Source organism: Phyllobates terribilis, unplaced genomic scaffold, assembly GCF_046119375.1.
Source record: "Phyllobates terribilis strain yellow unplaced genomic scaffold, ASM4611937v1 Scaffold_5__5_contigs__length_657084704, whole genome shotgun sequence".
NCBI lineage: Eukaryota > Metazoa > Chordata > Amphibia > Anura > Dendrobatidae > Phyllobates > Phyllobates terribilis.
Window position 1 is genome coordinate 7,642,437 of NW_027362765.1, and position 27,074 is coordinate 7,669,510.

Below are 27,074 nucleotides of genomic sequence, written 5' to 3' on the forward strand. Positions count from 1 at the left end.
TCTCTAAATGCAACATGGTATCCGCTAACAAATTGAATGGAAAATCGGCTCAAATTGTTAGCGGACACCACATTGCGTTTGGAGAGCTTCTCTGTGCCCAAACTTTGGAGCTCCCCCACAAGTGACCCCATTTTGGAAACTAGACCCCCCAAGGCACCTTTCTAGATGCATAGTGAGCACTTGGAACCCCCAGGTGCTTCACAAATTGATTCGTAATAATGAAAAAGTGAAAAAAAAAACACTTTTTCATTTTTACGAATCAATTTGTGAAGCACCTAGGGGTTCCAAGTGCTCACTATGCATCTAGATAGGTGCCTTGGGGGGTCTAGTTTCCAAAATGGGGTCACTTGTGGGGGAGCTCCAATGTTTGGGCACACAGGGACTCTCTAAATGCAACATGGTATCCGCTAACAAATTGAATGGAAAATCGGCTCAAATTGTTAGCGGACGCCACATTGCGTTTGGAGAGCCCCTCTGTGCCCAAACTTTGGAGCTCCCCCACAAGTGACCCCATTTTGGAAACTAGACCCCCCAAGGCACCTTTCTAGATGCATAGTGAGCACTTGGAACCCCCAGGTGCTTCACAAATTGATTCGTAATAATGAAAAAGTGAAAAAAAAAACACTTTTTCATTTTTACGAATTAATTTGTGAAGCACCTAGGGGTTCCAAGTGCTCACTATGCATCTAGATAGGTGCCTTGGGGGGTCTAGTTTCCAAAATGGGGTCACTTGTGGAGGAGCTCCAATGTTTGGGCACACAGGGACTCTCCAAATGCAACATGATATCCGCTAACAATTTGAGCCGACAATTTGTTAGCGGATATCATGTTGCATTTGGAGAGTCCCTGTGTGCCCAAACATTGGAGCTCCCCCACAAGTGACCCCATTTTGGAAACTAGACCCCCCAAGGCACCTATCTAGATTCATAGTGAGCACTTGGAACCCCAGGTGCTTCACAAATTGATTCATAAAAATGAAAAAGTGTTTTTTTTTTCACTTTTACGAATCAATTTGTGAAGCACCTGGGGGTTCCAAGTGCTCACTATGCATCTAGAAAGGTGCCTTGGGGGGTCTAGTTTCCAAAATGGGGTCACTTGTGGGGGAGCTCCAAAGTTTGGGCACAGAGGGGCTCTCCAAACGCAATGTGGTGTCCGCTAACAATTTGAGCCGATTTTCCATTCAATTTGTTAGCGGATACCATGTTGCATTTAGAGAGTCCCTGTGTGCCCAAACATTGGAGCTCCCCCACAAGTGACCCCATTTTGGAAACTAGACCCCCCAAGGCACCTATCTAGATTCATAGTGAGCACTTGGAACCCCAGGTGCTTCACAAATTGATTCATAAAAATGAAAAAGTGTTTTATTTTCACTTTTTCATTTTTACGAATCAATTTGTGAAGCACCTGGGGGTTCTAAGTGCTCACTATGCATCTAGATAGGTGCCTTGGGGGGTCTAGTTTCCAAAATGGGGTCACTTGTGGGGGAGCTCCAATGTTTGGGCACACAGGGGCTCTTCAAACGCAACATGGCGTCCGCTAACAATTTGAGCCGATTTTCCATTCAATTTGTTAGCGGACACCATGTCGCGTTTGGAGAGCCCGTGATGTGCCTAAACAGTGGAGCTCCCCCACAAGTGTCCCCATTTTGGAAACTATACCCCTCAAAGATTTTATTAAGGTGTATAGTGAACATTTTGAACCCAGAGGTACGGCACATTATTTGTTTACATTAGGTCATCATATTGAATAAGTTTTCATTATTCTTGAGCGCAAGTGCTCGCTACTTGAGTTTGCATCGGGTACTCAGGTATGCACCATGTACAGCGTGTGCTCGAGTGACATGCTCGAGTCCCTGCTCTGCATGTTTCACGGTTATTAGACACCCCAAAAAAAAACATGCGGGGATCGCTCGTGCATGGCAGGCAATCCCCGTAAAGTTTTTTGGCCGCGAAGCATATGGGGCAAAGACTCGAGCATGTCACTCAAATACCCACGATACTAAATGCATACCAGAGCACCCGATGCAAACTCAAGTAGCGAGCACTTGCTCTCAACACTAGTCGCCATATCGTCATCTTTTTTTCTTACTTTTGAAAAAAATCCCAACCCCAGCCCTAACCCTAGCACAACCCTAACCCTAGCACAACCCTAGCCCCAGCACAACCCTAGCCCCAGCACAACCCTAGCCCCAGCACAACCCTAGCCCCAGCACAACCCTAGCCCCAGCACAACCCTAGCCCCAGCACAACCCTAGCCCCTGCACAACCCTAGCCCCTGCACAACCCTAGCCCCAGCACAACCCTAGCCCCAGCACAACCCTAGCCCCAAACCCAGCCCTAACCCTAGCCCAATCCTAACTCAAGAGTTTATTTTTGACGCCGTTCCTTGTGCGGTATAAGTGATTAGACGACTTTATTCTTCGGGTCGGTGTGATTACAGCAATGCCAGAATCATATGGGGTTTTTATGACTGACAGCTGTCACACACTAAAAGACGCATTTTTTGTAAAATCTAGTTTTTGCATCGCCATATTTTGAGAGCTATAATTTTTCCAGATTTTGGCAGACAGTCATGTGACGGCTCGTTTTTTGCGGGATGACTTGACGTTGTTATTGGTGCCATTTTCAGGCACGTGACATTTTTTGATCGCTTTCTATTCCGATTTTTGGGAGGCAGAATAAACAAAAACCAACAATTCAGGAATTGTTTTTTTTTTTTTTTTTTTTATTCTGTTCCGCGTGTGGTAAAATTGATGAGGCAGCTTTACTCTTCGGGTCAGTACGTTTACAGCGGTACCACATTTGTATCATTTTTCTATGTTTTGGCGCTTATACACAATAAAAGCTATTTTATAGAAAAAAATATTTTTTAGTATCGCTTTATTCTGAGAGCTATAACTTTTTTATTTTTCGGCTGATGGAGCTATATGGCGGCTTGTTTTTTGCGGGACGAGATGACGTTTTCAGCGGTATCATTTTTATTTATATGCGTCTTTTTGATCGCGTGTTATTCCACTTTTTGTTTGGCGGTATGGTGATAAAGCATTGTTTTTTGCTTGGTTTTTTTTTTTTTTTTTTTACCGTGTTCACTGAAGGGGTTAACTAGTGGGACAGTTTTATAGGTCAGGTTGTTCCGGACGCGGCGATACCAAATATGTGTACTTTTATTGTTTTTTTTTTATTTTTTTTATAATATTTATTGATGGGTACATTATATTTTTATTTTTGGTGTATTATTTTTTTTATTTTTTTATAATATTTTTGCACATTTTTTTTTTTTTTTTTTTCCACTTTCACACAGTTTATACACTTTATTACTTTGTCCCACTCTGGGACTTTCACTTTTTTTTTCTGATCGCCTGCATGGCACAGGAATGGAGCACCATCCCTATGCCATGAAGGCTGTCAGAAGTGCACAGTGTGAAGATTGCTTGGAGATGCACTGCGCATGTCCAAGCAATCTTCCTGCTCTCTGGTGACCCGGATGTTGTCATGACGACATCGGGTCGTCATGGCAACACCCGGGAAGCCTTTGCAGACTGCGCTGGAAGCCGGAAGAGGAGGTGAGTATCGCCGATCACCTCCCCTTGCCCCCGCAATGCCGCGATCGACTTCGATCGACTTCGATCGCAGCATCACGGGGGTTAATGTGCTGGGAGCGGTGCGTGACCGCTCCCTGCACATAGTACCGGGTGTCAGCTGTGACAATCAGCTGACACCCGGCGGCGATCGCGCCCGCACAGCCTGTGTGCGCGCGCGATCGCGATGACGTACTAATACGGGTCTGGCTCTTAAGTCCCAGGGCACAGACGCGTATTAGTACGTCAGATGTTATTAAGGGGTTAAAAGATTTATTAATTGCAATACAAATTATGTTGTGTATTGCATATTTTGCAAAGAATGTAAAATAAAATACATTGGCTGCACAATACGTAAATTAAAGAAAAGGATGGCAGAACATGTTACCAACATCAAAAATAAAAAAGCATCCTATTCAGGAGCATGCAAGCATTTTGTATAGAGACATAAAGGGGAATTAAATAATTTTTCATTCTATGGGATAGAAAAAGTGGATATTCCTATTAGAGGAAAAAACTCCTCCTAAGAGAATTATTTTGGATTATTAAACTGGATACAAAATACCCCAACGGCATGAACTATAGAAATGATACCCTTTATCTATATTAAGTCTTAGAGATTTGAATGCCTGTGTTTTTTTTTCCCCCTCTCCTTCTCCTTCTGGTTTCCTTGTGATTTAGCCTTGTGATTATGCTAATTATTCTCAAATGTGATTGATTGCTAACATATGTGTTTATTGATCAATGGTTGGTCACCATTTGTTTTTATACCATGTATCATAAGGAATCTGTATCTCAGTGAATAAGGGCTTTTTGCCAGAAACGCGTTGAGATGTATTCCCAACCTGTATGATCTTTTAATTATTTTGCAATAAATTGAGGATTATTTTTGGGACTCACCATAATTATTTTTCCTATCTCTACATGTGAGCTGGCATTAGCATACATACATCTCAATGGCTAAAGGTAATTCTGTCTACATCCTGCTGAACAGTCTAGGTGTGTCTCTCACTTAGGTTTTGTTTCTCAATTATGTCTTCTCTAAGTCCGTTAAACAAAGACATTTGTAAGGGACCCCTTATGACAAAACACACATACTGGCTCAAACTCTATCTTGGAAAGCAGGAGATACACATACTAAAATCAAAATCAAGTCAGGATAGATGAAATAACTCATGCTCTCACAATTCCCTTCTCTTGTGGCAGTGGGTGGCTGTTCCAGACAAAGTGCCCATCTACAGACTTCCCCAGATACATTCCCCCACCCCTAATAGAAGAAGCCGGTCTTCTACACCGCTTCACCAGATTCTCCAGATCGGTTTGCCTGTCACACCATCGGATGGACACACACAAGACACAACAAGCAAGGGAACTATACGGGTGCCACATTCATGTCAGAGTTAGCACCCAACAGTTGGTCGTAGTAGATATAATTTTTCTAGTCCACATTTTTATTTGCTGTAACGATGGGGAATAGCGAATTCAAATGCCACTGCTACTTGATCTCTGGCTTTGAATTCGTCTGGCACTCCTCTTGGGACTCCAATAGCGTGGATGGACACGTGAATGTCGAAAGAAGTAGGAGTGCTGGTGTCACGATTGTGTCTCTGGTTTCCCATTGCATATTCATGGAGCTTGTCTATATTCGGAGTCACCATCTGGAATGGTAACAGGAAATTAACAATAGCACATGTGCCATTCCATCCCACTAGCAGTATTGGATAAAAGTCACCATTTCCACACACCCATCACAAGTCAGCCTTAGCTACCATCTGATTCAGGAGGACATAGACTTGTACCAAGTTAGTGGCGGTGGTGGGACTGCGGTACAAGGAACTTAATTGCTTTAGGTCAATGTTACCTATTAAAATCGGGAAACACGTGTTATTCCTCGGATAGGGTCTAACTCCATTAGCCTTTATGTTTTTAGGGTCTAGAAGGGGATAAAACTGCTGTTGCAGATTACACTTCGAAGTATTTTCTCCTTCTACAGCAGAAAATACCTGAATTAGGCAGGAGAAATAAATGAGGTTTGTCTAGTCGCTTATAGGGAAGTACACCAGCGATAAGTCTTGGAAGCTTAGGTTGCAGGGTTTCAGTCTTATTTAGAATAGGTCAGTCCCTGATATCCTTAAGATAAATGTCCTAAATGGTCAGTGTCCCCCGGGATATTTATGCCCATCACATCTATAGTTCTGCATCTGTAACAGAGCGGTTCTCTATTGTCAAGCATAGGGGAAGACAGTTGTCAGACTTACTGTACAATGTTTGGACATGTATTCTGGTTGTAGCTGAGTCATTCTACAGTCATGGCCAAAAGTTTTGAGAATGACACCAAAATTATATTTTCACATGATCTGCTGGCCTCTGGTTTTTATTAGTGTTTGTCTGATGTTTATATCACATACAGAAATATAATTGCAATCATATTATGAGTACCAATAGGTTATATTGACAGAATGAGTTAATGCAGCAAGTCAATATTTGCAGTGTTGCCCCTTCTTCTTCAAGATCTCTGTAATTCTCCCTGGCATGCTCTCAATCAACTTTTGGACCAAATCTTGACTGATAGCAGTCCATTCTTGCATAATCAATGCTTGCATTTTGCCAGAATTTGTTGGTTTTTGTTTGTCCACCCGTCTCTTGATGATTGACCACAAGTTCTCAATGGGATTAAGATCTGGGGAGTTTCCAGGCCATGGACCCAAAATCTCTATGTTTTGTTCCATGAGCCATTTAGTTATCACCTTTGCTTTATGGCAAGGTGCTCCATCATGCTGGAAAAGGCATTGTTGGGCGCCAAACTGCTCTTGGACGGTTGGGAGAAGTTGCTCTTGGAGGACATTCTGGTACCATTCTTTATTCATGGCTGTGTTTTTAGGCAAGACTGTGAGTGAGCCGATTCCCTTGGCTGAGAAGCAACCCCACACATGAATGGTTTCAGGATGCTTTACAGTTGGCATGAGACAAGACTGGTGGTAGCGCTCACCTCTTCTTCTCCGAATAAGCTGTTTTCCAGATGTACCAAACAATCAAAAAGGGGATTCATCAGAGAAAATGACTTTGCCCCAGTCCTCAGCAGTCCACTCCCTGTACCTTTTGCAGAATATCAGTCGGTCCCTGATGTTTTTTCTGGAGAGAAGTGGCTTCTTTGCTGCCCTCCTTGAAACCAGCCCTTGCTCAAAGAGTCTCCGCCTCACAGTGCGTGCAGAAGCACTCACAACCGCCTGCTGCCATTCCTGAGCAAGCTTGGCACTGCTGGTAGTCCGATCCCGCAGCTGAAACAGTTTTAAGATACGGTCCTGGCGCTTGCTGGTCTTTCTTGGGCGCCCTGGAGCCTTTTTGACAACAATGGAAGCTCTCTCCTTGAAGTTCTTGATGATGCGATAGATTGTTGACTGAGGTGCAATCTTTGTAGCTGCCATACTCTTCCCTGTTAGGCCATTTTTGTGCAGTGCAATGATGGCTGCACGTGTTTCTTTAGAGATAACCATGGTTAACTGAAGAGAAACAATGATACCAAGAACCAGCCTCCTTTTAAAGTGTCCAGTGATGTCATTCTTACTTAATCATGACTGATTGATTGCCAGCCCTGTCCTCATCAACACCCACACCTGTGTTAATGGATCAATCACTAAAACGATGTTAGCTGCTCCTTTTAAGGCAGGACGGCAATGATGTTGAAATGTGTTTTGGGGGTTAAAGTTCATTTTCTGGGCAAATATTGACTTTGCAAGTACAGTAATTGCTGTTAAGCTGATCACTCTTTGACAATCAGGGGTATATGCAAATTGCCATTACAAAAAATGAAGCAGTAAACTTTGGAAAAATTACTATTTGTCTCATTCTCAATACTTTTGGCCATGACTGTAGTAAGGAGGCTTCTACCCATGCTGTCTGTCTTTTTGCGGGCTACAGAAGGGTTGTCTTTCCCAATGTTCCAGCCTACCATAGTCCAGAACTCACAATCAGACCCATAGCCAGTGTTGGCATTGGTGACACATATATACTTTTGGGTGAGTCTACAGATGTCCCCACGCTGCCACTCCACCCTAGGGCAGCAGACCATGTTACACAGGTCAAATTTGTAACTGATTACATGGTCTGAGGTATTAAACCAGAAAGTGCTAACTAGCTCCCCATTCTTTATATCTTGGGACATAGTCTTCGATGAGCCCCCATTTATCAAAGTTAAAGGATAAGGCACAAGGTGTACTGTACATCCACATCAATCAGTGGCTTTCTTGGGTCAGCTGTCATCCTGCAGTGTGAGTCATGGATCCAATTGGGCTTTCTCTCGAACAGCCGTCTCAGTTGTCATCAGACCTTGGAAGGATCCATCAAATTGAGGCTCAATGGCTCTTCTGATGTGTCTTTTGACCACCACCCAGTCTTCGGGCTGCAAGGGGTGGCTCCCTTCCACAGAATCTGGATCTAGAAAGGAAGAGTAAACTCGAGAGTATACAGTTATATGAAAAAGTTTGGGCACCCATATTAATCTTAAGCTTAATGTTTTATAAAAATTGGTGTTTTTGCAACAGCTATTTCAGTTTGATATATGTAATAACTGTTGGACACAGTAATGTTTCTGCCTTGAAATGAGATTTATTGTACTAACAGAAAATGTGCAATCTGCATTCAAATAAAATTTGACAGGTGCATAAGTATGGGCACCTCACCAGAAAAGTGACATTAATATTTAGTAGATCCTCCTTTTGCAAAAATAACAGCCTCTAGTCGCTTCCTGTAGATTTTAATGATTTCCTGGATCCTGGATGAAGGTATTTTTCACCATTCCTCTTTACAAAACAATTCCAGTTCAGTTAAGTTTGATGGTCGCCGAGCATGGACAGCCCTCTTCAAATGATCCCACAGATGTTCAATGATATTCAGGTCTGGGACTGGGATGGCCATTCCAGAACATTGTAATTGTTCCTCTGCATGAATGCCTGAGTAGATTTGGAGCGGTGTTTTGGATCATTGTCTTGCTGAAAGATCCATCCCCTGCGTAACTTCAACTTTGTCACTGATTCTTGAACATTATTGTCAAGAATCTGCTGATACGGAGTGGAATCCATGCGTCCCTCAACTTTAACAAGATTCCCGGTGCCGGCATTGGCCACACAGCCCCAAAGCATGATGGAACCTCCACCAAATTTTACTGTGGGTAGCAAGTGTTTTTCTTGGAATGCTGTGTTTTTTTGCCGAAATGCATAACACCTTTTTGTATGACCAAACAACTCAATCTTGGTTTCATCAGTCCACAGGACCTTCTTCCAAAAAGAAATTGGCTTCTCCAAATGTGCTTTTGCATACCTCAGCCGACTCTGTTTGTGGCGTGCTTGCAGAAACGGCTTCTTTCGCATCACTCTCCCATACAGCTTCTCCTTGTGCAAAGTGCGTTGTATAGTTGACCGATGCACAGTGACACCATCTGCAGCAAGTTGATGCTGCAGCTCTCTGGAGGTGGTCTGAGGATTATCCTTGACTGATCTCACCATTCTTCTTCTCTGCCTTTCTGATGTTTTTCTTGGCCTGCCACATCTGGCCTTAACAAGAACTGTCCCTGTGTTCTTCCATTTCCTTACTATGTCTCTCACAGTGGAAACTGACAGGTTAAATCTCTGAGACAGCTTTTTGTATCCTTCCCCTGAACAACTATGTTGAATAATCTTTGTTTTCAGATCATTTGACAGTTGTTTTGAGGAGCCCATGATGCCACTCTTCACAGGAGATTCAAACAGGAGAACAACTTGCAAGTGGCCACTTTAAGTAGCTTTTCTCATGATTGCATACACCTGGCTATGAAGTTCAAAGCTCAATGAGGTTATAAAACCAAAAAAAGTGCTTTAGTAAGTTAGTAAAAAGTAGGTAGGAGTATTTAAAACAAGAAAATGATAAGGGTGCCCATACTTATGCACCTGTCAAATTTTGTTTGAATGCAGATTGCACATTTTCTGTTAGTACAATGAACCTCATTTCAAGGCAGAAACATTACTGTGTCCAACAGTTATTACATATATCAAACTGAAATAGCTGTTGCAAAAACGCCAATTTTTATAAAACATTAAGCTTAAGATTAATAGGGGTGCCCAAACTTTTTCATATAACTGTATGCTAGACAAGCATTTTGTAAGTGAAATATCATAAGAAGACAGCCTATCATGTTGCATCTAGAGCTGCTATGGAAAATACAACCCTAGCCTAGGGGCTGACCCAATAAACACCTCATATAGGCAGAGGCCTGTTTTTTTTGTTGGGAGTGTACCTGATTAAAAAGAGTGCAAGGGGCAAGCATTCTGTCCATGGTCTGCCCGTTTCAGCCATGGCTTTCTAGATTTTGAGTTTCAGGGCCGAATTCAATGTCTCTACACTACCTCTACTCTGTGGATGGTACATAGTATGAAAGGCCTTTTCCACTCCCAGGGCGGACATTATTTCCTGCATTACTTCTCCGGAAAAGTGGCGCCTCTGTCACCGTCTATGGCCTCGGGCACCCCGTATCTGCTGATAAGTTCTAAGATTAGTTTCTTTGCTGTAGCCTTGGCAGTGGCTTTACACATGTGGTACGCCCCGCATGTTTGTCACTTTTTAGACAGCCAAAAATCATGTGGGGATTTCCTACCAGTCACTGTAATGCCGTAGCCACCCTGGTTGTGGCGTTACTGTGATTGACTGGCCGCATAGTGTCATCAGGTCTATATAAGACACTGTATCCCGGAAACAGGCAGAGTAAGGAGAGCTGAAGATGAGAGAGGGACAGAACTGTAGCTGCATAAAGTCAGGGATAAAACCACATTTCTATTTCTTTGAACTACAGGGCTAATTATAATCAAGATTAATACTGCTGTTAGCAGTGCCTCAGGAGAGATTGTGCTGAAGGGATCGTGTAGGACAAGATAGGGTGAATTGTACGTCCTATATGCTTCAACTGATACGAAAAGCCCTTCTCAGGCATAATAGGCATAATTCTCAGGCATAATAATAATATTTTTGCTCTTAATCCTGCAAATTTTTCTGAGCAGGAAATTATTATACACCATTTTAACTAAGGAAGTTGTGTGTCAAAAGCATACAGCCAGACTTGGTTGGATCTCAATATGATCGCTATATTGCTCCTACAGTGAAACCAGTCCATCTGAAGTGGGTAAATTTTCCTGCCATTGTAATACAATGCATTTTTTTCACCAGTGAAATTTTTTATGGTATTTATTGTGCTGCAGTTGTGGCTCAAACACAAAAATAAATTGTTTTCCTGCCATTATAATACTGCAACGTTTTCTCAACAGGGGTATATCATACGTAATTTAAAATGGGCAGGGTGCGGGGTAAGGGACGGGGTAGTGGACATGATGCTGATGGTGAGAGAAAAGGCCGAAGTCATGGGCAAGGTGAAACTGTGGCTGCTGTGGGAGCACAACTAACACACTTATCATGTCAATCTAGCTTCATCTCTTTGTACGTGGGTGTGGCGTGGAACACCACTCTTTTCATGCCAAACCAGAGTGAAAAGGTTGTTAGATTGAGAACAGATAATGCTTCCAATCACTTTGCCAGCGCCACCCTGTCTTCCACACGGTCCAGTCTCAGTAGCTGTGATTTTGGACCACATAATTCTGACCATGATCCTCCTTTCTCCCACCATGCAGAGTGCCTAGAGACAGAGTGTCTGCGCTTGGACACTCCAAAGAGCTGTTCACATGTCCATTTATAGATTCTGGCCTCTCGCTCTGTCCATTTCAAGCGGGACATGAGGAGTTCGCAGGTAGCGATGCATAAATATTTGAGCAGCCACACTCGCAAGAAGACAATGGTGGAAAAAATGCAATTACTATCGCAAGAGGTGGATGATGATGAGACACAATTGCCAACACATGGCGTTTCAATGTCAGCAAGTCAAGAGGAGGACCAGGGTGCAGAAGTGGAAGACAAGATGGTGGATGATGCTGACTGACCCAACCTGGGAAGGTGACATGCAGAGTGAGGACAGCAGTGCACAGGGGAAGGGAGCTGCAGCACCACAACAGCCAGGAAGATGCAGTTGAGTGGACAGAGACACAAGGTGGGCAACTGTTCCCCAGAGTATCAACAAGGGTGAAGTTGACAAGCCAAGAGTTAGGTCTTCCCAAGTCTGGCGCTTTTTTGAAGACAGTCCAGTTAACCCAAAAAAGGCAATTTAGAACATCTACCATGCCAGCATCAGCAGGGCCAGCACAAGTACCAGCCTGACCACCACCAGCATGCTCAGGCTCATCCAAGCGATGCACCAGACTACTTTGGGCCGAACGCCAGGGGCCAAAAGCTGTGTCTGCGGGTGACATCATTGCCTCTTCCCCTGTTGAACATGTACACTAATACCCTGTCCATGATGTTGGTGAAGATGCCTCCCACCCTGCACCTGTCATTGCACACTTGCAAACACCGTCAGCATCCATTTCCATGTCCTTGTCCCAGCGCAGCGTTCAATTGTACCTACCCCAGTCCTTGGAACGCAAGAGTAAATACACAGCCGCTCACCCATAAGCCACAATACTAAATGGCCACATTTCCATACTGCTTGCCCTGGAAATGTTGCCGTTTAGGCTTGTGGAGACGAAAGCTTTTCGCAACCTCATGGCGGTGGCCATCCCCAGCCGCCACTACACAGCCTCACTGCGCATGGGCGGGGAGCCGCTCATCACAGTGCATGCATGGCTCACAGCACAGTAAGCTTTGCTGGCTGGCTATGTTATACTGCGCAAGTGCAACATACTTACTTCAGCGCGAGCTGGGAGCAGAATTCAAATGCGTGAGTGGCACCAGCCCTGATTGAATGCAAGGATCACACCCCTATGACTAAACGAGCAGGTCTGATATAACTATATAAAGTGCTATATACTCATGATATTAGCGCCAATTTTAATGAAAAAAAGAGTGTTACTGATGACATTGACAGGTTCCCTTTAAAAAGATACAATTTCTGGATAAAATATTTTCAACATTCTAAACATGAAAGCGACTTCTCCCCTGTGTGACTTCTCTGATGTTCATTAACAGTTGATTTACAAGTAAAACATTTCCCACATTAAGAATCTAAAAAAGGCTTCTACCCTGTGTGACTGCTCTGGTGACTAAGAAGAGATGATTTCCACAGAAAACATTTTCCACATTCTAAACATGAAAAAGGCTTCTCCCCTGTGTGGGTTCTCCGGTGTCTGGTAAGCTTTGATTTTTCTGCAAATTTTTTTCCACATACTGAACAGGAAAAAGGGTACTCCCCTGTGTGGGTTCTTTGGTGTATAACAAGTTGCTCTTTCCGATTAAAACCTTTCCCGCATTCTGAACATGAAAAAGGCTTCTCCCCTGTGTGAGTTCTCTGATGGGCAATAAGACTTGGTTTCCCTGCAAAGCATTTCTCACATTCTGAACATGAAAATGGCTTCTCCCCTGTGTGAGTTTTTTGATGCTTAACAAGATTCCATTTCTGGTTAAAACATTTTCCACATTCTGAACAGGAAAAAGGATTCGCCCCTGTGTGAATTATCTGATGCTTGATAAGGCTTGGTTTCACTCTAAAACATTTCCCACATTCTGAACATGAAAATGGCTTCTCCCCTGTGTGAGTTCTCTGGTGACTAATAAGGTGTGATTTCTGGTTACAACATTTCCCACATTCTGAACATGAAAATGGCTTCTCCCCTGTGTGAATTCTCTGGTGAGTAACAAGATTTGATTTGTAGTTAAAACATTTCCCACACTTGGAACAAAAAAATCTATTCTCCGATGTGTGAATGTTTTGACGTTTAAGAAAAGACTTTTCGAGGGGAAAACTCTTTCCATATTCTGAACATGAAAATGGCTTCTTTGCTTCAGGAGCAATTTGTTTAATAATGCTTATTTTGTAACTTTGATTTTCCTTAGTAGTCGGTAATGAATCAGAAGACAGGACCTGCTTCAAAGGATCAGATGACAGATCTTTGCTGTGAAGGGATGATGGGATATCTGGAGTAATGGCATTCACTTCAATTGCATTTTGGGGGATCTCAAGATCGTCTGATTTCAAAATTGAAGATGTCAGCTGTTCCTTTGATCTCCTGGTACAGTCATCTGCCAAGAAGAAAATAAATTATTTTTAATAAAAAAAAATTGAAATTTATATTTATTAACATTTCTATTTAAACGGTCTGTAGAAAAGGCAAGTTATGTAAACATATTGAATTATTCACCAAGACAATGACAGTTCACAGTCTAATAGAAAACCTCATAGGATGAACCAGTGGAGCGTGGTGTTCAATTGTTTGTTCATTCTGCCTCCCTAATATAAAGGCACCAAACTGTGTTATATAGGCGAACATAATACCAATACAACAACTACTCATCCTGCAAAAAACAATCCCCCACTAAGATCCATTATCTGTCATTGGAAAAATAGGTTTCCATATTATTAGTGGCTCAAAGGCTTTTGAAAAGCAACATGGCTTCCATAAACCAATCCAGCAATATCCGCTCTCCCAAAGTCAGATCTCCCCCTCACTTCTGAGCCTTGCAGTGCGCCCAAACCACATTTAGCCTCCATGTATTTGACATTACTATAGTGAGAAGAGCCCACTTAATTGATGGTGTGTGTCTCCTGGGGCACAATCTGGGCACTATGTGTTGGGTAATGAAACTATATATTTGTAATTTTCACTCTCCATCATCCACAGCGTGCTAATTTCCGGAAAGAGCCTGGGGAGTAAAAATAGTCACTACTCCTATAGATTAATTCACTGAGGGTTATAAAATGTATTCACTTTATGGGGATTTCCACTGCTCTGGTTTTCTGATATTTTATCATATTAGGGCTTCTGTAAATGGTGTGTCCCATCTCCTCTGGGATCTGCTCCTGTGACGTCTGCTTCTCTCAGCAGGAGCCGCCTTATTCATCCTGCAGGTGGCGCTGGTGATGGAGGAGACGTCAGAACCAGAAGCTCTGGGCGGCACAGGCTCTGTCCAGCCACTAAGATTATGGTGCCTGGGACCATTAGTACTATCCAGTCTGGCAGTATGGGTGTGTGTGCTGTCCAGCTGGAGTAATCTGCTCCCTACTTCAGCCAACTGGAAAGCACCACACCCTACTAAAGCTGGAAGCATATTGCCGGAAGCTGCCAGTTACAGCCTTGTTCTCCTCTGGTTCAGTCCTCTGTGCTCAGCTCCCGGCTTGTGTATTTGTTTCCTGTTGTGATCCCGGCCCGTTTACCGACTACTCGTGTCTTCTGATGTTGTATGTTCTCTGCCCTCCTGGTTCTGACCCGGCTACCTGACTATTCTTCTTCCCATCTCACACCACAGAACAGCAGGTAACACCGTGGCCCAAAGAACTACGGAACGCAAGCATCCATTCAGCATCAAACCTGAGGACATTGGTTTTAGTTATATATCAACATTAGTTGCTTTACTGTTATATATTATATAAAAATAACTTTATTTTAGGTTTGTGCATAAATGTTGCTAAGATTTCTACCATTGAGGCAGCATGTCGATATATGGATTATCGCTATGCGATTCTGCGAGTATCACTAAGGAAGATTGTTATGATACTCATCATTGAAGCAGTATGCTCACATATGGACTATCGCCATGCGACTCTGCAAGTGTCACTAAGGAAGATCGCCAAGATACTTACCATCGAAACAGCATGCTGACATGTGGACTATCGCTATGCGATTTTATAAATATTATTTGGGAAGTATCTTTGAAAGGCGGTAAGCTCTATATGTATTCTCCTTAGGTGACAATACAGATTGCTGCTATGCGATTTTACAAATGTCTTTGGGGGAATAATTTTTGAAAATTGAAGGTCACATATATGCCCTTCGCATATTGATATATATAAATTCTCGTGTTATGTGACGATATGGATCGTTGCCACATAATTTTGTAGATATTTGTAAGGGAAGTATGTTTCGAACATGGAGGGCTACATATGTGCCCTTTTTTGTATTTTTGCTGTAACCTATCTTTGTAAGCATCTGCATGGCAATACTTTTTGAGTATGAGTGGTTATATATATGTCCCTCCCATATCGATATTTTATTATTCTTCAGGAGGGATCTACTATCTGCCATCTCCTATGATCATGCTGTCGGTATTAGATATAGCAAGTTTGGAATATTTACCATTAATGACTCAGCCATGTACCTTCTGGCAGTGGTATACTTAATAGGATATACGCCCTCATCTCTATCCCTCTAAGCCATTATAAATCTACCAGAATTATTTATTAAACCTAATCTTTAATTCTTAAATATTTGGAATCATCTGTAGCTTTACCTTAGTGGTGCAGACACACCTCGCACATGTGCTGTTTGTCCCCTGTGGCGCCGCGGGCTGGATTCGTTGCCGGGACGACGGGAGTGATGACATTGTCCTCCCTCCCATTGTTTCCGGCATGCGCTGGCCGGCCGCGCCCTGAGGGGAGTAACAACATGACGAGCGGTGCGCCGATTCGCCAGCCACCCGGACATACTCATTTATATAGTGCCCCTTTTTAAATTCTCCCCACGCCTCCTGACAAAGCCGGAAGGAGAAACGCGCGTCGAGGCGCTTACTTGGACCTCCTACCCGCTCTAGGACACGCCAGCATGTCTTCAGGTATAGCACTTCATATTTAATGTTTGCAATGCTCTGATAACCCATTAGGTGCTTGTGTGCAATTGCGCACAAGTTATCTGTATAATATTCTGCACTGCACCTATCCCTGAAGGAGAACATGTTCCTTTGCTGCCTATCCTATAATCCCAAGTGATTAGGGTTGGGGATCCAATGTGTTCTTATGGGTTTTTATCTGCACACTATTGCTTTAAATAATCCTAGCAATTTATTCTGTCTCACCTTTCATGGGTTTTCTACTTATATGAATATATATTCTCAATAAAAATTTGTTATATGTATAATTAAACTGATCCCACAGTTTTTTTCTGATAAGAGTCCTCTGGCCTCTTCTATCTGACTTTAATAATCATTAAGAACCTCTAGATACTTTTATTACATTACTACTTTTCTGGGGGGTTTCTTGAACTGACTATACATTTCAGATCATAGGACTCTGTCAACTTTTCGTTTTAACACCGTGGCCCAAGCCTAGAGGTCTCGGTGTAAGAACAGATCCATGTAGAGGGGTTAAAGGGTGATAAAGTAATCCCTGGCATCTCGAAAATGGAGTAGATAGCACCAAGCCTGTTTGTGGTAGCCATCATTTGAGCTGCCAGGTGACCATTGTCTGCAAACTATTCCAGCAAGATCTGCATTCAAATAGCTAAATGTCGCTCCTTCCCTTCTTAACCTGCCATGTGCCCAGACAGTAGTGTACAATTGCATACAGAGTATTGCCGGATTCAAGAGAAGTTGGAAAATAATTTGTAAGGTCCATTTGTTTCCTATTAAGTTTGGAATTATTCACAAAGGATATCACCATATAAAGTGACACACGTCAGATTTGAAAAATGGGCCCAGATAGGAACACAAAACTGGCTGCAGGAAGGGATTAAATCAGAGTATTTTGGGCACTAACTACTGTAGTCAAAACTGTGTGTATAGACCATAACACATCTACTGAAATGATCAAACTCAGCACTTCATCAGTAAGTAGTGAGTAACTAGTGGTGAAACCTCTCTGGGGTAATTAGAGTATGGGGCTCGGTGGCTCTTGGGAATCTAAACTATCGTAAGGAACAATATTTTCTGTCAGATGAGTTTCAAAAAGAGAACTTTTTATAATAGTGCAGAGCTGAGGTGTCTTAAATTTGGACCTCTGGGATTTGGAAAAGGCATTATTTTAAAGACCACCAAGGAGTTATATATTCACATAAGTGAGGCAGGCCGATCCCACCACAATCAAACTATCATGCAGAATGAAGTTGTAAAAAAAGAGATAGAATAAAAAATGTTACATCCCCAACAACAAAGTATGTATGAGGGGAGAAATCCAACACTAAACCGGAGTCGCACTCATTTATGGTGGACCATTGGAGCTACTATGAGTCCTGATCAGAAGAGTAGAGAAAGTATTAGCACCCCCATTTCAGGAGAGATTTTGCAGTAATCTGAATTCCTTAGGATTGAAAACATAATGGAATTTATGATGTGGAGTGAATCCATGAAACCAGGGCTGGAGCCAACACATCTCCTGCAGGCGTGAATAAATGTATATTACAGCCATCAGCCACGCACAGCTTAGAGATATATCATGGCACAGGTGTAATGTTTTCTGTATAGTTTATCACAATTATGTTTGAAGTTAGTTGGTTTTAAAAGAAATTGAAAAGTCAGGATAAAGGGAAACTCTGTTGTTATTGTACAGAAATTCACAGTTGGCCTCACTGCACATTTAATGTTGTCGATCATAAAAGCAAAGTTTGGCCAGAAAGACTGGACCTGGTCTTGTAGGGACCATATGAGCACATTCAGCAGCACAGAAGGGAGAGAAGGTAGATTCATCCAATAAGATATCAGGGTTCTAGGAAGCCAACAGCATCATTACCCTCCGCTTTCTCTTACAGGCCCATCATAATATTTTTCTTCAAGTGATTTTTTAACTTGTCAACACATTCTACATACGCTGTAATTTGACTTTTTAGTTTACAGATCTGGGCAGGTAAGGAGGTAAGGGTCAGCATCTTCTAATCCCAGGGGGTAGGTGGATCCTCCAGATTGTAAATTCTATAAAAAAGGGCTTTCAATACCCAAAGTCATTTGAACAATTTTTTGGTGGATGAGAATGTTATGGGTTGGTAGCAAAATGGTGGTCACACGATTGTGATACGGCCGGACTACACCACCGATAAAGCAGCCACAGCCGGTGACTGAGAAGAATCCATGACTTCTCTGCATTTAGTGGTCACTACTCACCTGGGTAGTCATATGTAGGAATCTCCTCTTTACACCACTCATCACCCCTCACATATGTCTCTGTAGTATTAATATGGGTCACATCTTCACCCTGAAACCAGTATTGTAAAAGTCACAGACACATGGAGAAGTCACATCTATGATCAGCCCTAATCCGGCCATCTTCACCGTTCTCATTACACAAGTAGAAAGCATATAATAATGGTGGATAAAACAAGACTGAGCACAAGACCTTCACAGCCGTCTACACATCATAGGGGAGATCTCATGACACCTTCTCTCCATCTACCTGATGATCCTGAGGAACATTGGGATCTTCCTGTTTACAGTCCTGTGGAAGAAGAGAACGGGGACATCTCTCTGGTGTTGTCCTCTTACTGGATAGATCTGGAGGAACCACATACAGGGACTGAATTCATTCTTTACATACAGATAATATAGGCCATGTGTATTTAGTCCTGTCCATTACCTGGTGATGTGAGGGGCTGGGGAACCTCCATCATGACGTCCTTATACAGATCTTTGTGTCCTTCTAAATATTCCCACTCCTCCATGGAGAAATAGACGGCGACATCCTGACACCTTATAGGAACCTGACACATACAATGATACCGTCACCCCCCCGATCCCTTCATAGCGTCACTGTATAATGTCCCAGCATTCCCAGCAGTGTCACCTCTCCAGTCAGCAGCTCAATCATCTTGTAGGTGAGTTCTAGGATCTTCTGGTCATTCATGTCATCATGCATCAGGGGGTGAGGTGTAGGCCCTGTGATTTGGCTCAGGGGTCTTCCCCATCCCTCAGACACAGGGTCCTGACAGCGCTCACTAGAGGTCTTCTTCACTCCTGTGTAATCCTGGTTATGGAAAGACATATAAATAAATCTCCCTCCAGACATTTCCAGAGTCCTCACCTCTCCAGTTCTGTCCATCTGTTATTCCCATAGATAAGAATGATGTAATGTGACGTCATCAGAATCTCTCACCTCTCCAGTAAGACGGAAGAGGATCTCTAGGGTGAGGTGTAATATCCTCTCCACCATCTTGTCTCTATCCATATCCATCTTTGATGGGTCCATAAGGAAAATTCTCTTCTATAGAAGATCTTCACTGAGAGGATCTGACATTGTGCGGACCTGAATGAGAAGATGATGAGCCGATGTAACATCATAAAAATCCTGTGTAATAATACAATTACTGGAGATAATAAGGGGAAACCCATGAGGAGACATTATTTTACAGTATTTAGTTTTCTTCTTTACATCTAGTAATAAAACCTTTATATTTTAGGCCACAGACAACAAGCAGTTTCTTCCTCGGAGTCTGCAGCTGAAGACTCTTCTCATAGACTCATCTTCCATAAAGCTAATTCTGGAATCATTTACTGATATTTTAATAATACAAGTACTGGACACAATAAGGGAATTCATATGAGGAGATATATTATTTTATGGCATTTTGCTTTCCTCTTTACGTCTATATATATATATATATATATATAAATCAGTAAATCTGTGTGTTGAGCCCGTTAAATACAAAACCACATTTTTCACAAGGTTTAAGTGAAATTTTGCACGGCCCGTCTTTAACACCAGACTAAAATTATTGCAAACACTAAAACTCAAAATTTCCCCCTTTCATGGGATTTGGCCCTCTGAATTTAGGCTGGAAAGGTATAAAGGAGAAAATGGGTGTCTGTCTGTTGAATGCAAAACTACAGTTTTTGCCCAAAGGATTTTAAAGAATTAGAGCGACAGCGATCAAAGAGTCACTCTTTACAGAAGAAGGAAACGTGAACAGCGAGGATATACTGCAACAATCAGATTTCAAAGGGTTAATCAGTACACAGATAATGAAATAATCAGTGGGTTGTATCTTTGAAAAATGTTTGACGCGCACATTAACGTGAAATATTGCAATTCTTTGGAGTCAAATATACTTGCAAATCAGCTAACAAAGGCAGTGATATGGCAGTGTTTCCGTTACACAAACAAAAATGGGGAGGTATATAAGTAGTAACGAATCCATGTGGTGATTACTCAATTTTGCCATCTATGAAAAACATCCGACTGTAGTTCATCTCAGAGTCCATCTTGAAAATGGACAAGTTTATTTCACTACCAATAATTTAAAAGAAAGAGCGGCTCGACCACCTAATACAACATTAACAGCTTTCTTTCTCCCGTGTCAAGCAGATCCATTTGCGAGAACTTTATTATATTCAGAAGTTCCAAAAATATTATACATGGAATAAGTTGAGAAAAGTATTTTGCAAAAGGAAACAAGGTGCAAGGGTCCAAGGATGGGACGGAAGTTGCAGTGATGCTCTTGGACGCGTGTATACACTTCATCCAAACAACGCAGAGTGTTACCACCTACGTTTACTGCGTCACACTGTCCGCGGGCCAGAGTCTTTCACAGATTTAAAAACAGTTGGTGGTGAGCTGTGTCAATCTTACAGGGAGGCATGCCAAAAGCGTGGTCTGATCGAAGATTATCAACACTGGGACATGACATTGCAGAAAATGTCCCTCACTCACTTTCCACCTCAACTTCGAAACCTGTTCGCTATAATAATTACAACCTGTGCACCTTTCAATCCCCGAGCTCTTTGGGAAAAACACAAAGAATATCTTAGCGAAGATATTCTGAGAGTGCACAGGAGAGTTAATCCGGATTTAGGCTTAAATTTCACTGCCGACATATTCACCAAAGTCCTCTTGACGCCAGAAGAAAGGTGCAAGTGTATCAATAGTAAAACTCTAATAGAATTTGGTTTACGAGCACCAGTTCGACCATCCTTTGATGTTATGGGCTGTGATATTCTGCAAAACAAAAGCTATGATTTGGAAAGGTTGAAAGAATTTGTCACATTGAATAAGCCTCATTTGGTTGATGACCAAAGATCGGCGTATTTGGCAATTACAGATCCGATTTCAAGTGGAAATGGGAGACTGTTTTTCCTTGATGGACCAGGAGGTATCGGTAAAATATTCTTAATTAATTTCCTGCTCACAGAAATTCGCTCAAACAATAACATTGCTCTGGCCGATGCTTCATCTGGAATTGCGGCCACTCTTAAAGATGGAGGGCGCACGGCTCATTCAGTACTAGGATTGCCCTTGAATCTAGTGCTGTTGGAAACTCTTGGCTGTAATATCACTAAAGGCTCAGGGAAAGTTAAAGAATTACAGATTTGCAAATTAATTGTCTGGGAGGAATGTACCATGGCGCACAAGAAAGCTGTTGAGGCCCTCGATCGCACCTTGAAAGATCTGCAGGGATCCAATCGCTTAATGGGGGAAATTGTACTTTTTACAGGTGACTTCTGCCAAACGTTACCTGTTCTTAAGGGAGCAACGCCAGCAGACGAGCTGAATGCCTGTTTAATATCTTCTCATCTATGGAGACATATGCAAAACCTACAAGGAACAAAGTGATCATAAACCCTGCTGTAACTAAATAAGTAAAAAAGCAAAAGTGCATTTAAATAACATAGGGTCCTTAGTGAACACAGTTTTTGATCAAAAAAGCATAACAGACATCCCACCATGGCAAGGTGACCCTTTTCAGGATGGAGACATATTCAGAAGCTTCTCTGACTACTAATATGTGGGTTCACTTGATGGAAAATTCTACTGCAGACGAATTTACACCCCACGTACTATGCCTCAGAAACGACAGGTTCCCTACAGATTCCACTACCGGCTTAATCTCCTTCCCGGAAGACTTTTGCAAAATGACGTCCTCAGTACTGGAGGTTATTAACCAAGTTTTTCCTGATATTTGTCACAATTTTAACAATCATCAGTCGCTTTGTGAACGCGTAATCCTATAAAACTATAGTGTCAGCTCCATAAACCTACAAATACAGAAGAGACGGCCGGTCCAGAGACCACATACATGTCCACTGATTCAGTCATGGATGGTGAACAAGCCGTAATGTCCCCATTGGGGTTCCTGAATTGTGTGGAGCCTCCTGGATGTCACCGCATAGACTCACTATAAAGAAAGGCGCCCCGATAATGACCCAACCAAAGGGAGTGTAATGTATTATGTCCTATAGAAACTGCAGAGAAATAATCATCTAATGCTGCGATTCCAGGATTATTCTAGAGGGAATCGGCTGCGATATCCCCTGTGCAATATATATGTAGTATTAATGCTCCAGTAATGGGGTCTCCACATACCTCCACCTGCAGAGCCGCCACCACATATATGGCTGCTCTGTGCACACAGGAGCTGTGATGAGGTCACAGGAGGGGAGGAGTCAGGGGTCACATGATCAGGGGCCTCAGTGGATGCAGGACTCTGCTGTGCTGGTTGTCATGGTGCTGGATGAGCTGAAGTTTATGTGTGGGGTCAGGAGGGGTTTACAGTGTGGATGTAGCAGAGCCGCGTGTGTACGAGGTGTACGGAGCAGAGCCGCGTGTGTACGAGGTGTACGGAGCAGAGCCGCGTGTGTACGAGGTGTACGGAGCAGAGCCGTGTGTGTACGAGGTGTACGGAGCGGAGCCGTGTGTGTACAAGGTGTACGGAGCAGAGCCGCGTGTGTACAAGGTGTACGGAGCAGAGCCGCGTGTGTACGAGGTGTACGGAGCAGAGCCGCGTGTGTACGAGGTGTACGGAGCAGAGCCGCGTGTGTACGAGGTGTACGGAGCAGAGCTGTGTGTGTACGAGGTGTACGGAGCAGAGCCGAGTGTGTACGAGGTGTACGGAGCAGAGCCGCGTGTGTACGAGGTGTACGGAGCAGAGCCGCGTGTGTACGAGGTGTACGGAGCAGAGCCGTGTGTGTACGAGGTGTACGGAGCAGAGCCGCGTGTGTATGAGGTGTACGGAGCAGAGCCGTGTGTGTACGAGGTGTACGGAGCGGAGCCGCGTGTGTACGAGGTGTACGGAGCAGAGCCGAGTGTGTACGAGGTGTACGGAGCGGAGCCGCGTGTGTACGAGGTGTACGGAGCGGAGCCGTGTGTGTACGAGGTGTACGGAGCAGAGCCGAGTGTGTACGAGGTGTACGGAGCGGAGCCGCGTGTGTACGAGGTGTACGGAGTGGAGCCGCGCGTGTACGAGGCGTACGGAGCGGAGCCGCGCGTGTACGAGGCGTACGGAGCGGAACCGCTTGTGTACGAGGTGTACTGAGTTGAGCCGTGTGTGTACGAGGTGTACGGAGCGGAGCCGCGCGTGTACGAGGTGTACGGAGCGGAGCCGCGTGTGTACGAGGTGTACGGAGCGGAGCCGCGCGTGTACGAGGTGTACGGAGCGGAGCCGCGTGTGTACGAGGTGTACGGAGCGGAGCCGTGTGTGTACGAGGTGTACGGAGCAGAGCCGTGTGTGTACGAGGTGTACGGAGCAGAGCCGCGTGTGTACGAGGTGTACGGAGCAGAGCCGCGCGTGTACGAGGTGTACGGAGCGGAGCCGCGTGTGTACAGAGCGGGACCTCGTGTGTACGAGGTGTACGGAGCGGAGCCGCGTGTGTACGAGGCGTACGGAGCGGAGCCGCATGTGTACAAGGCGTACGGAGCGGAGCCGCGCGTGTACGAGGCGTACGGAGCGGAGCCGCGCGTGTACGAGGCGTACGGAGCGGAGCCGCGCGTGTACGAGGCGTACGGAGCGGAGCCGCGCGTGTACGAGGCTTACGGAGCGGAGCCGCCCGTGTACGAGGCGTACGGAGCGGAGCCTCGTGTGTGCGAGGTGTACGGAGCAGAACCTCATGTACGAGGTGTACGGAGTGGAGCCGCGTGTGTACGAGGTGTACGGAGCGGAACCTCGTGTGTACGAGGCGTACGGAGCGGAGCCGCGTGTGTACGAGGCGTACGGAGCGGAGCCGCGCGTGTACGAGGCGTACGGAGCGGAGCCGCGCGTGTACGAGGCGTACGGAGCGGAGCCGCGCGTGTACGAAGCGTACGGAGCGGAGCCGCGCGTGTACGAGGCGTACGGAGCGGAGCCGCCCGTGTACGAGGCGTACGGAGCGGAGCCGCCCGTGTACGAGGCGTACGGAGAGGAGCCGCGCGTGTACGAGGCGTACGGAGCGGAACCTCATGTGTACGAGGCATACGGAGCGGAGCCGCGTGTGTACGAGGCGTACGGAGCGGAGCCGCATGTGTACGAGGCGTACGGAGCGGAGCCGCGCGTGTACGAAGCATACGGAGTGGAGCCGCGCGTGTACGAAGCGTACGGAGCGGAGCCGCGCGTGTACGAGGCGTACGGAGCGGAGCCGCCCGTGTATGAGGCGTACGGAGCGGAGCTGCCCGTCTACGAGGCGTACGGAGAGGAGCCGCGCGTGTACGAGGCGTACGGAGCGGAGCCGCGCGTGTACGAGGCGTACGAAGCGGAGCCGCGCGTGTACGAGGCGTACGGAGAGGAACCGCGCGTGTACGAGGCGTACGGAGCGGAGCCGCGCGTGTACGAGGCGTACGGAGCGGAGCCGCGCGTGTACGAGGAGTACGGAGAGGAGCCGCGCGTGTACGAGGCGTACGGAGAGGAGCCGTGTGTGTACGAGGCGTATGGAGCGGAGCCGCGCGTGTAAGAGGTGAGCGGAGCCGCGCGTGTACGAGGCGTACCGAGTGGAGCCGCGTTTCCCTTCAGGAAAGTTGTGGATGCTCCGGGAAAGTTGTGGACACTCCAGGAAAGCTGTGGACTGCTCTTGTAAGGGCAGGAGTCATGGGGCATGTAGGGTTACGGTACTGACCTATATGGCAGAATAGAGCTAATTTCTCCGGTCTCTACCCTTCCCAGACCTGAAGAGGATTCTGTCCTTTGTTTGCCTTGGATGAGGAGGAACTTCCTATTCACTCAGTGGATCTGAATTTTGGGTGAGAGATTTCCAATTTTATTTTCCACCCTGATTTGTTGACTGTAAAAAAATACTTCTTTCTGTAGTTTTTCCTATCGAGGACTTCTTATCAGATGTGATTAATCAAAGACTATATTCTTATGAAAAAAATGTATAGATTTATTCTTGGATTGTCCATTAAAAAGAATGATTGCAGTAATTATATATAATAGTTAAATGGTTACAGAGTGATTGTCCATTTGCCCATAATTAGCTTAATAGTTGAGATTCACCCATCTTTCCCTGGGATCCTGAATGGTAGATTGTCTGTCTGTGTCCAGCACGTGTGTCAGTATGACACCATGTGTCCGTTGGACCTACATCAGCAGCTGTTTCACACACAGACCCTCGTTCAGTGTCCTGTGGAATGGCCAGCACCCCCCTGTCTCTAACATAGGCTTTTATAGGCCCCCCCATAGCACCTGTTCTTCTGTATATGGCACTGAACTAAAAATACACAAATAGCGCATGTCATCTAGAAACCCTAGCACGATGGCTGATTCAATCTTATGCAATGTATGGTGCAGAATTCAGAATAAAATGAATATCCGTAATTAGTATTTAACATTGACATTTCCTCCTATACTTCGTATGCATTATATGTGACCACTGTCATTTTCAGGTATTTGTATGACGTTTTTCGTACAGGTCTATCTCCATTTACAGATATATTGTCCACCACTATAGCGCTCTGTTCATTTAAATCTATATTTATGAGAAACAGGTGTTCTTATTTTTATACTACTGTAGTCGTTTTTATACACTTTAATCAAAAGTTATGTTTTATTATTGTTCTTACCTTGCTGCTATCTACCTCAAGCAAGTTATTGGTAGATTTGGAAAGAATAAAGGATGTGGGTGTGGGGCGTGTAAGGCCATTAATGTAGGCAAGTCCTTCTATAACAAAGACATGGAAGAAAAATATGTCATCAGATCATTCATAAATTGCAGAAGTAAAGGGGTCATCTATAAAGCCACATGTGTCTGTGGTTTGGAATATGAAGGACTTTTTTTTATAGAAGGACTTGCTCGTGTGCGTGCTGTTATTTTGAGTCATGCGTTCCGGCAGTATGCCGATCATTGATGCACCGGAAATGACGCGTCGCGATGTCACGTTGCAGAATAATGCGTTCCAATAAGAGGAAATGACGTTGTGGTGTTCAGAAATGAAGGGTTTTGCTTGGTACTTTTGAATTATTTAAGGGGGACCGGGAAACAGGTCACTATTACACAGGAGGAGACTTGAAGACCTACATAACTGAATGGCTTAATTCCCTGGTGAATCCCACACAGGGAAGAAAAGTTTCATGAAAATAAGGACACCCTTACCTGGTTCCTTAACAGGATGATAGTTAGACATTTGTCTTTGCTCCCATTCATGTGGATCTGAAAAGGATCTGATGCCTGAGAATTAACTACTAGAATTGGGGGGAGACCTTTCCTTTTTTCTCACGTATATGAGGGCATGTGGGACATGTTGTTTGGATCGGTATATCTACCCATTGTGTTCAGAGGCGTTGCTTGAGATTTGTTAATGTATATGTAATACCTCTCTGTGCTGTGACATTCACACCTGCCCACCTGTGGTTTATATCTATATCTATCTATCTATCTATCTATCTATATATATATATATATATATATATCTTGTTTGTGTCTCTATTTTAATTCTGATATTTTAATGAATTAAATCAAATGCTATCTTCTAATTTATATCCTTTGTATAAACCTATATTATATTCATCTGGGAAAGTACCTTTTCTGTTTTCTACCTTTACAAACTGATTACGCTATTGCT

The 27,074-nt window shown here is 44.1% G+C and overlaps 2 protein-coding genes and 1 pseudogene across 2 annotated transcripts in view; all 3 read right to left on the bottom strand.

The window, feature by feature from the left end:
- Positions 1-27,074, bottom strand: part of LOC141271727 (uncharacterized) — a 390,989-nt gene that overhangs the window by 337,685 nt on the left and 26,230 nt on the right. The window lies entirely within an intron of this gene.
- LOC141271726 (uncharacterized) overlaps positions 1-27,074 on the bottom strand; it is a 236,708-nt gene that overhangs the window by 185,779 nt on the left and 23,855 nt on the right. The gene's annotated exons all lie outside the window — the stretch shown is intronic.
- The window catches only part of LOC141271734 (uncharacterized), a 32,482-nt pseudogene continuing 17,878 nt past the window's right edge, over positions 12,471-27,074 (bottom strand).